We start from the raw sequence: 10,781 nt of genomic DNA on the forward strand, positions 1-10,781 counted from the left end.
TCAAACAAATTGTCATATTTCTTTAAGTGTATGTGTGTTTCACACCTTTTTATATTAAACTTCAAATATATAAATCAAATGATAAAATGGGGATATATGATTCTCTTTTAAGGCTTTAAAACTTGTGAATGACATGACATTTTTTTTTTATTAAAATATTTCTAAATACTAAAAATATGCCTCTCCTTTTGGTCAACTTTACTCTTGGTCCATTTTATATTTACAGTTTTGTTTTCAGAACCCAGCCAATGTGAATAGCTATATTATATTATATTATGCGAAAGAATTTAAGACAGAAATATTTTACTTTCACTTTCGCTTTATTATAAGTCTCTCCTATTATAAGTCTCTCCGATTAAACCCACAATCCCTTATTTCTCATGAAGGAAGACCTTTGAGATTCCATATCTTAATTTTAGCATCTCCACAGAAATAGTCTGTGGGCTCTGTGACACTGAATGTCATTAACACTGCATTTATGAATGAACAGTCCCGCATTGACAAGGATTAAGGAACATTTGCCATTACATGATCATTAATAAAAGTGCAACCAGAGCACTTTACGTTCACTGTCAAAGTTTAAGATAAGTTTATACCTTGTTTATATTTATGCAGGAGTTTGACTCGAGCCTCTGCAGACAACACGTGCATTAGAATGCTTGAGAAGTGGTTAATCTTCACGCACAATTCATGAGCTGCTCTGGGTGACGTCCGCAGTGCAGGTCATTGAGATGCTGAGTTGAACAGAATAAGACGCACAAATGCACCATTCATGCCATTTATATTTCAGCTTTAAACTCCCTTATTTAAAATTTCCATCTTCCTTTTTCTGTTTTCCGCCCCAGAGCGCATTTCCCCTCTGACCATTTTTGTCATGTTACTTTCAGTACCTCTTGATAAAATTAAATTATAAAAGAAAAATACATATTTGAACCCATTTAAAATGCTATGAACATTTGAAGCTAAATAAAATACAATTTAAATAATATACATTATTACATTATTGTTTAAAATTGTGCTTTTGGTTACTTGTAAGCAGGCCCGGCTCCTGCCAGCTATACTTGGGTGGGCTGGGAGATTTCATAGGTGGGCATTTGTGAATGAGGGAGGGGGAGGTGGTGCTCATACAACTTATTTTCATGTCAGTAATTTCCATAACATAATGTAAATTTTAAGATCATAAGGCCCGTTGCACATATATTTTACACTTATTTTTTAAATAAAAAAAACTATTACCGTTGTACATAATCATAAGATTGAAGTGGGCCCTGACAACCTTATTATTGGTATACTGCCTTCATTTTTTAAGAAATAAAATACAGCAACTGAATTCCAACCTTAAAGCAAATTACAAGGACACATCAGAGTACACATGAATGCAAGGATGGAGTGGAGAGAAATAATATCAAGGAAGAATACGAGGATGGAGTGGAAGGAAATATATTAGATGGGGAGATCAATAACATCAGTTACCTAAAATTTTAACAAAGATGGGAACTGCTTAAAGAAGTAATTACAGTATATATTAAATGATGATGATTATTTCTCTTTGATTTTTCTGATTCATTTGTTAAATAGAAACATAATTAGCAATTATACTCCCCTACAAAGGCAAAACGCAAAATTGAGGTATGACTGAAATGCAGTAACTTCAAAATCCACATCAAAATAATTTGATGGATGGATGAATGGAAAGTAATGCCATGTCAGCCCCATAGGCTATTTTCATGGCAAAAACAGAGTAGTTTAAAGCGCAATTACAATAAACAACAAACTATCACAGCACTGTAAATATATGTAAATAAAAGAGATGTAAGATGCAAGGTGAAGACAGAATCTCTCAGTGACTCTGAACGTACAACAGGGGAAACAGAAGCACGCGTCCTGAAAAAAACTGTATCCAGCCACATGGTGCATCAGCTAATATTGCCAGGTATGTTGCTTTAAAATTCAGGTCTTCAGTATTTTGGGAACACCCACAGCGTGATTTTGGGGAGCTGATGTGGAGGGAGATATTTGATGAGTTGGAAGAGTGTGCCTGTGGTAAATTAATATAAGACACATAGTCACTGCTAGAGACACCACCAGGCTTCTTTATGGGCACTAAAAACATATGCATTGCACAAAAATATCTTGTATTACTGTTCTCGCACGCGTGCTGTCTCTGACTCTCTGGTCTGCAGCAGCAACTTCTTGAGTGTGTCGTTGCTTTCGGCCAGGATAGTCTGGTGCTATTTTGTGATTGGTTAGAGCAGTACAGCCACCCAATGTGTTTGCAACACATAGCCCACAGCCAAATTGCTTTGGAAAATAAAGTTTAATGCTGTGTTTGCCAAACTTTTGATTGGGTGTGCAAAACTCACGTTTAGGTGGGCTCAGCTCACCCCTGCCTTGCTTATAATCAATGCACAAATTGTTACAAATGTTTTTAAAAGCACTATACAAACACCATGGTTATACACTACCTGCTCAAAGAAAAAGTTGCATACTCTAATATTTAGTTGGACCACCTAGCCTAGGTTTGCCACCTAGCTAAAGTCTTCTCCAGCACATCCTAAAGACTTTCAATGGGGTTAAGGTCAGGACTCTGTGGTGGCCAATTCATTCTCATGCTCCCTGAACCACTCTTTCACAATTTGAGTACAATGAATCTTGGCATTGTCATCCTGGAATATGCCCATGCTGACAGGGAAGAAAAAAATCCATTGATGGTATAACCTGGTCATTCAGTAAATTCAGGTCATTAGCTGAATTAATTTCATTGTTCATAATGTTGCTGAGCCTAGACCTGACCAATTGAAGCAGCCCCATATCATTACACTGCCTCCAGAGGCTTGTACAGTGGGCACTATGCTTGACAGGTGCATCGCTTCATGTGCTTCTCATGAGCTTCCCTTCTTACCTTGATGTGCCCATCGCATTGGAATGGGGTAAATTCGGACTCATCAGACCACATGACCATCTTCCATTGCTCCACAGTCCAATATTTATGCTCCTTAGCAAACTGAAGTCGTTTTTTCCGATTAGCCTAACTAAAAAGTGGATTTCTTGTGGCCTCTCAGCTGTTTAGTCCCAATCCTTTAAGTTCTCATCGCATTGTGCATGTGGAAATGCTCTTAATCGACTACTGTCGAGTTTTTATGATATGACTTCACCAAGCATTTTAGTGATCTCCTATCACTATCATTCAAGACTTTTTCTTCTGTGAATGTGATGGTTCACCACTATACTTCCAGGTTTTAATAATGCATTGGGCAGTTCTGAACCCAATTCCAGTGATTTAATCAATCTCCTTAGTTGTTTTCTTTACTTGATGCAGGCCAATATTTTGCCACTTCTGAAACACAGTAACATCTTTTCCATGACCACAAGATACGCCTTCCGACATGGTTGTTTAAGAAATGAGAAGCTACTGCATCAGTTAAGGTTAAACAATTGTTTCAAGCTGAATTATATAAATCACTGCAATAATGATCCAATCATAGGCTATTTATTAGTATCTGCTTATTTACATTTACATTTATTCATTTGGCAGACGTTTTTATCCAAAGCGACTTACAAAAGAGGAAAAACATCAGCGAATCATCTTAGGGAGACAGTGGTACAAAAAGTGCCATATTACAAAGTTTCACTATCATCAGAATAGTATACAAAACAGATTTAAGTGCAACAAGAAATGTAAATTATTTTATTGTTTTAGTGACCGGTTAAGTGCTTTTGGAAAAGATGTGTTTTAGCCATTTTTTTGAAGATAGAGAGTGAGTTAGCTTCCCGGATTGAGTTGGGAAGGCCATTCCACTACCGTGGTATGATGAAACTGAAAGTCCAGGAAAGTGTTTTGGTGCCTCTTTGTTTTGGTATGACAAGGCGACGTTCCTTAGCCGACCGCAGGCTTCTGGTGGGAACGTAGCTCTGCATAAATGTTTTTAGGTATGCTGGAGCATACCCAGTGACTGTTTTGTATGCCAGCATCAGGGCCTTGAATTTAATACGTGCATGAACTGGCAGCCAGTGGAGAGAGACAAAAAGTGGTGTAACATGCTCTCTTAGGTTCATTAAAGACCAGACGTGCTGCTGCATTCTGGATCATTTGGAGAGGTCTAATAGCACATGCAGGAAGGCCTGCAATGAGAGCGTTACAGTAGTTCAGTCTAGTTATGACAAGGGACTGAACGAGCAGTTGTGTGGCATGTACAGAGAGGAAGGGTCTTATCTTCCTGATATTGTAGAGTGTAAATCTACATGATCTTGCAGTTTTTGAAATGTGGTCTGTGAAATTTAGCTCATCATCAATGGTTACCCCTAGATTTCTGACCGTTTTGGAAGGTGAAACTGTAGTTGGACCCAGCTGCACGGTGATGTTGTGTTCAATAGCAGGGTTGGCTGGAAAGACAAGGAGTTCGGTCTTGGCTGGGTTGAGTTGAAGGTGGTGTTCCTTCATCCAGGCTGAGATGTCTGCCAGACAGGCAGCGATTCGAACGGTCACTGTGGTGTCGTTGGGCTGGAAAGACAAGTAGAGTTGCGTGTCATCAGCGTAGCAGTGGTAAGCGAAACCATGTGACTGGATGATGGGTCCCAGTGATGTTGTGTATATGGAGAAGAGAAGTGGCCCAAGCACTGATCCCTGAGGTACCCCAGTAAGTAACTGGTGTGGCTTGGATACTTCCCCTCTCCAGGCTACCTCAAAGGACCTTTCTGAGAGATAAGAGTTGAACCAGTCAAGCACAGTTCCAGTGATGCCCAGCTTAGAGAGTGTGGAGAGTAGGATCTGATGGTTGACTGTGTCAAAGGCAGCAGAAAGTTCCAGCAGAATCAGAACGGATGATCTGGATTCAGCTTTCGCCTGTCTCAGCGACTCAGTGACAGACAGCAGGGCAGTCTCAGTGGAGTGTCCACTTTTGAAGCCTGACTGATTGTCATCCAGCAGCTTGTTCTGTGAGAGATGGGCGGAGATCTGATTGAAAACTGCCTTTTCAAGTGTTTTTGCCATGAATGGGATGAGAGAAACTGGTCTGTAGTGTTCTATCTGTGTGGGGTTAGGTGCAGGTTTTTTCAGCAGTGCGGTTACTCGAGCCTGCTTAAATGTAGTGGGAAAAGAGCCTGCAAGAAGGGATGTGTTAATTATGTGTGTAAGTGCCAGTAGGATGGACGGAGAGATGGCCTGGGGAAGGTGTGATGGAATGGGGTCAAGGGAACAGGTTGTGGGGTGGTTGGAGAGGAGGAGTTTAGAGATCTCAGTGTCAGTTAAAGGAGAGAACATAGGGAAAGAATAGTTGCATACAGGTGCCAGGTGTTTGACAGGGTGTGGTGCAGTGAATGTATTGCTGATGGCTGTAACCTTATCAGTAAATCATTTGGCGAATATATCTGCTGTCAGTGATGTGTCAGGTGGTGGAGGGGGAGGGCAGAGAAGTGTGTTAAATGTTCTAAACAAGCTATGAGTGTCTGTGGTGCTGTTGATCTTGGTCTGGTAATATGAAGTTTTTGCAGTTTTAAAGTTATTTGAAAAAGTTGCAAGCAGAAGCTGATATTAACCTAGATCAGCTGGATCTTTAGATTTCCGCCATCTCCTCTCAGCTGCCCTGAGATCAGTCCGATGTTCACGAAGGACGTCAGACAGCCAGGGGCTGGGTGGTGTAGTCCGTGCTGGTCTAGAGGAGAGAGGACAGATGTTGTCTAGACAGGTTGTTAAAGTAGAGCTAAGTGTGTCTGTGGCAGTGTTTACATCAAGCATGGAAAATACATTTATTGTGGGAAGAGAGGCAGAGACATCAGTGGAAAGGCGAGAGGGTGAGAGGGAACGGAGGTTACGGCGAAAGGAAACCAAAGGTGGGGTCGGTTTTACAATGGATGGGAGAATCATGTTGAATTGAACAAAGTAGTGATCAGATACATGTAAAGGTGTAACAAGAATATTAGAGGTGGTACAGTTATGTGTAAAAATGAGGTCCAGCTGGTTGCCCGACCTGTGAGTTGCTGTGGTGTGTAGTCTTTCCAAGTCAAATGAGGCCAGAAGAGTATTCAGTTCAATGGCCTGGGGTTTGTCTTGGTGTATGTTGAAATCGCCAAGAACCACAAGTGGCCTGCCATCCTCTGGCAAGGAGGACAGCAGGACATCCAATTCCTCAAGAAAGCTTGTCAGCTGACCTGGGGGACAATAGATGACAACAACATGTAATTTTGTGGGTTGCATTGTAGTAATGGCATGGAATTCAAAAGATGTATTGTTACATAGTGAAGCCTGTGGTGAAAAAGTCCAGTTATTATGAATGAGCAAACCTGTTCCCCCACCCCTACCAGTATGTCGAGGGGTGTGGGAGAAGGAGAAGTTGTTGGAGAGAGCAGCAGGTGTTGCTGTATCCTCAGGACGTATCCATGTCTCCGTCAGTGCCAGGATGCTGAGGGTGGACTGTGTGGCGAAAGCTGGGATGAAGGCAGCTTTGTTCACAGCAGACTGGCAGTTCCAGAGTCCAACTGAGAACGAGAGTGGAGCAGGTGTAGAAGTGCAAAGCGGCCGTAGGGTTGTGTGGGTTATGCTTTTGTCTTGCATCTGTATCTTGTGAACGGTCTACAACAGATAACAGGGATGTGCTTGAAGGCATGTGTTATTAGTGAACTAGAAATGTTAGTATGTATGTATAAGTAAAATAATAAAAGAGATTAAAAAAAAAATACTTAAGTGCTTTGGTGAGTGGCGCTTTGTCGGTGTCCTTGCTCGGTAGACTTGCACAGGTAGACTCGCTGGTCTTTACCCAAGTAGGTCTTCACACGAGGAGGGCTTTACACGAGGACCACCACTTCCACGTCAGCATTAAGTCCAATAAATACACACTTTTACGAGCCGTTCAGTGGAAAAAAGAAGCCACGCCTTAATGCTACTTAGCACAACAAAGCTAGTCACGTGGTCACCCGAAACTGAAACTCAAGGTTGCGCAGGAACAAACGCAACTTCTGTACAGCGCAAATAAATTATGCTGCACTTTAGCAATAAATAATACTCTAAAACAAGTGAAGCACTGTTTGCAGACACTAAAACGACGATAGTTTTACACACACTGGATAACCAACCTGAAGTCTAAGCAAATCTAGCAACGAATCCTACGTGACAACTTTAAACAAATCTAGCAATGAATATTACGTGACAGGTCAAAACAATTCTATCAGCGAATACTATGGGATAAGTCAACACAAATATAGCGCGCACACACCAAACACAAGTTTAAGCGACCCGCGTTCAAGACAGTAAACAAACAGCACCTGATCTAGCAATGAATACCACTATTACAACGTTAAAAACAATGAAATAAACACACTTACATACAACTGCAGACTCCTGTAGATGGATCGCTTCTCCATTTAAATCCAAATGGTGATTTTATTTATTTATTTTGGCCAGGCAGTGTATTAAAATTAAGTCTAATAGATTACTCCTGAGATATTATTATTCTATATGAAAACGTGTTAGCGCATGCGATTAATAAAAATTTTTTCATGTGAATAACTTCTTCCCATTATCACTGCGAGGATGGTTACCTTGCTTTGTGTGATAAGGGCAGGGCAAACGCGAGTAATACGGTGACAGAGGAGACGGTGTCCGGTCTGCTGAACGGCAAGTTTCATTATAAAAAGCTTGCAGATGGAAGTTTTAATAAAACCAAAGTTGTGTGCACTTATTGCAGTGATGAACTGTCCTTCCACCAAAGCACGACAAGTTTGAAGTACCATCTTCGGACAAAACACAATTTTGCTGATGTTAGCAAAGATGCTAGTGCCGAGAAAGGGTCAACAAGCCGTGCTTGTCAAACAACACTGGCGGAGTGCAGCTGGGGGAAGTTTGTCAACAAATCGACAACAGCAAAGCTAACTAGTGCAATCGCTAAATGGATCACCACAGACTGCAGGGACATCAACATAGTTCAGGAGGCTTCAAGACATCATTCAGATCGCCACAGGCGACCCATCATACAAGCTACCTTCGAGGGGAACTATTGTTATGAGAATACACGAATTGTACGATGCTGAAAAAGCTCCGAAAGTGAGGCAGTTGGGAGAAGGTACTTTTATTGCACTTACTGGAGACCACTGGACATCAGTAAGTAACCATAACTACCTCAGAGTAACAGCACACCTAACCGATGACAACTAGCAGCTGCACTCATTCACTTTAGGCGTGTTAAAAGCAGAAGAAAGGCATTTTGCCGAAGCATGCGCTAGCCAGTTTCTCAAAGTTGCAAATGAGTGGGAGATAACGGGCAAGGTCACAACTATAGGAACAGACAGCACTCGCAATATGATTGCCGCTGCAAGGAGTCTACCATTCGTGCATGTGCCATGCGTGGCGCACATGATACGGAGGGTGATCACTGTGGCTTTACAGGACAGCGGATTTGACAGCGTTTTAGCCAAGTGCCATAAAATAGTCGGACACTTCAGACACAGTCCCACAAACACAGCAGAGCTGAAAGCTCAGCAAGCCTCTCATGGACTAATAGAGGAATCCCTCGTACCGACGCACTGGAGTTCAACTCTTAAAATGATAAGGCGGATTCAACACAACACAGATCCACTGAAAGCAACACTGGCACAGCAGAAGCACAACGTAGCCATGCTAACCTCAGCTGAATATGACAGGCTGGCAAAGTTGAAAACGTTGCTGGAGCACTGCAGGTAATGTGATTTATCTGTCTTCTCCAATTTTACTGATAAAATTAAGTCATTTGTAAGTCATTTAGACATAATTTAAGGCCTATACCCTAAATAGATGTCATCTGAATGAAAACTGTTGTCATTAAGTCAATTGTGTGGTGCTGTGTTTGCACTGTAGGTACATCACTGAGCTCCTAGGAGGTGAAAAGTATGTATCCTGCTCCGTGGTGCTACCTGCATTATGTCATCTCCAGCATACAATGGATGTCTCTGATTTTACCCTGCCTACATGGCGCGCTTCAAGGGTGCATTCACAAAAGGACCTCAACGGGCAAAAGGAGAACGCAAACCTGTGGTGGTTAAAGGTAGCAACCACTCTAGATCCTAGGTTCAAGAACCTTAGGTGCTTGCCCAGAGCAGAGAGGGGAGAGGTGTGGCAAAAGCTGAGTGAGATGCTGAAGGATAGAGAACCTGCACCACAGACCTCTGGAGACAAAGTGGAGCCAGAGCCACAAAAGAAGAAGATGACCCTCCTACTGATGGGATCAGACTCAGAGTCTGATGATGAGGTTCTGTCCACAGATACATCTCTAGAGAAGTAGAAGGCAGAGCCCTGTGTCAGCATAGAAATATGTCCACTACAGTGGTGGTCGTCACAAGCAGATGCATATGGTAAGCTGGCCCATATTGCTAAAAGGTACTTGGCTACACCTGCCTCAACAGTGGCGTGTGAGAGACTGTTCTCTTTGGCAGGCCACATTCTGCAGAAGAAGAGGTCAGCTCTATCATCTGAAAATGTGAACAAGCTAGTCTGCCTGAGCAACTGGTAGAAAGAAGAGTAGACTGTATGATTGGATGACAGGAGGCATGTTGCACAGAGGCACACTCTTTGAAGTAATTGTCTTTTACCCAGAATGTAGAGACTGTTCACTCCGTCTCTTCACAGATGTTATGGCATTCCATTCTAAAATAGGCCTAATTATTGTTGCATTCATTTGAGTTGATGTTACTATGCAAATTTTTTACAGGTAAGCTATTTGTGACTTTGTAGCAGACATTACTTTGTAACAGTTGTTGGTGTCTGCTAAATATGTCTGCAGTTCATATGGATGCCTCAACAAATTAAGAGAATGTTACTGAACACTTGTTACATAAATGTTAATGGTTAAGATAATAAAACTGAAGAATCTGTTTACTTAAACTAGATTGTCATGCATTTATTTATTTCAACACTTCACGTTTACAAGTAAATACTAGTATTTTAATTTGCAATTAATCATGCCCATGATTGACAGCACTAATATATATATATATATATATATATATATATATATATATATATATATATATATATATATATATATATCGCAGCCCAGATGTGCGGGGCAGCTCTTATGACTGTCAGAAGATATCTGCCGCATCCAAGAACTACACAAAAGTGGAAAGACTTCTTTAAAAATTATATATAAAAATTCTCGTATAGTTTACCATGATAATTTTTAGAAGCATTAGTGTGGTAATGTGTAGTTTAAAAAGCCTTGCAATTTATGTTGTGCAGGGTTGGTTACAGTGTGGTGTCTCTTTCCCAGTCTGTCGCTCACTTGACTTTGTTTCGAATAAAGCGACACAAGGGGTCTTTCTTGAAGGCCTCGGTTACCTCTGAACTTGAGAAAAGGCCAATGAGAAATTGACAAACAGAATTTGCATGTCCCTCCCCCGGACATACGGGTATAAAAGGTTGGAATCGTGCATTTGTTTAGTCCAATTTTTTCTAAGAGCATTGCTGTTGGATCCTATGGCGCATTACCAGCAGCTTTCTCCTTTCTCTGCATGCCAGTGCAGTCCACGCCCCTGAGCGCTTCAACAGCATTTCATTAAAGAGTAAATAGACCTGTTAAAGAGTATATTTCCTCTAAAAGAGTATACACATTTGCGTTGAATGTCTTTTTAACGACGTCTTTCCGCATTTGTGTAGTTCCTGGATGCGGTTGATTTCTCTCCGCTTCTGACGGTCATAAGAGCTGCCTCGCGTGTCTGGGCTGCGATCACGCGCAGGCAGCGATTTATAAATGGTTCATGTTCTCAGTGCGAGAACATAACCATGGCAACGTTGCGGTCCTGGCTTTCTTTCCTCC

General features: G+C 41.5%; 1 long non-coding RNA gene across 1 annotated transcript; it reads right to left on the reverse strand.

Annotated features, from left to right (window-relative positions):
• Window positions 1-5,535: 5,535 nt before the first annotated feature.
• Window positions 5,536-6,408, reverse strand: LOC127658853 (uncharacterized). The gene is made up of 3 exons (XR_007972459.1): window positions 6,298-6,408; window positions 5,967-6,147; window positions 5,536-5,651 (listed from the first exon to the last, which is right to left on the reverse strand). It is a non-coding gene; the product is annotated as an uncharacterized LOC127658853 (long non-coding RNA).
• Window positions 6,409-10,781: the final 4,373 nt, after the last annotated feature.

Source organism: Xyrauchen texanus, chromosome 2 (genome assembly GCF_025860055.1).
Source record: "Xyrauchen texanus isolate HMW12.3.18 chromosome 2, RBS_HiC_50CHRs, whole genome shotgun sequence".
Taxonomy (NCBI): Eukaryota; Metazoa; Chordata; class Actinopteri; order Cypriniformes; family Catostomidae; genus Xyrauchen; species Xyrauchen texanus.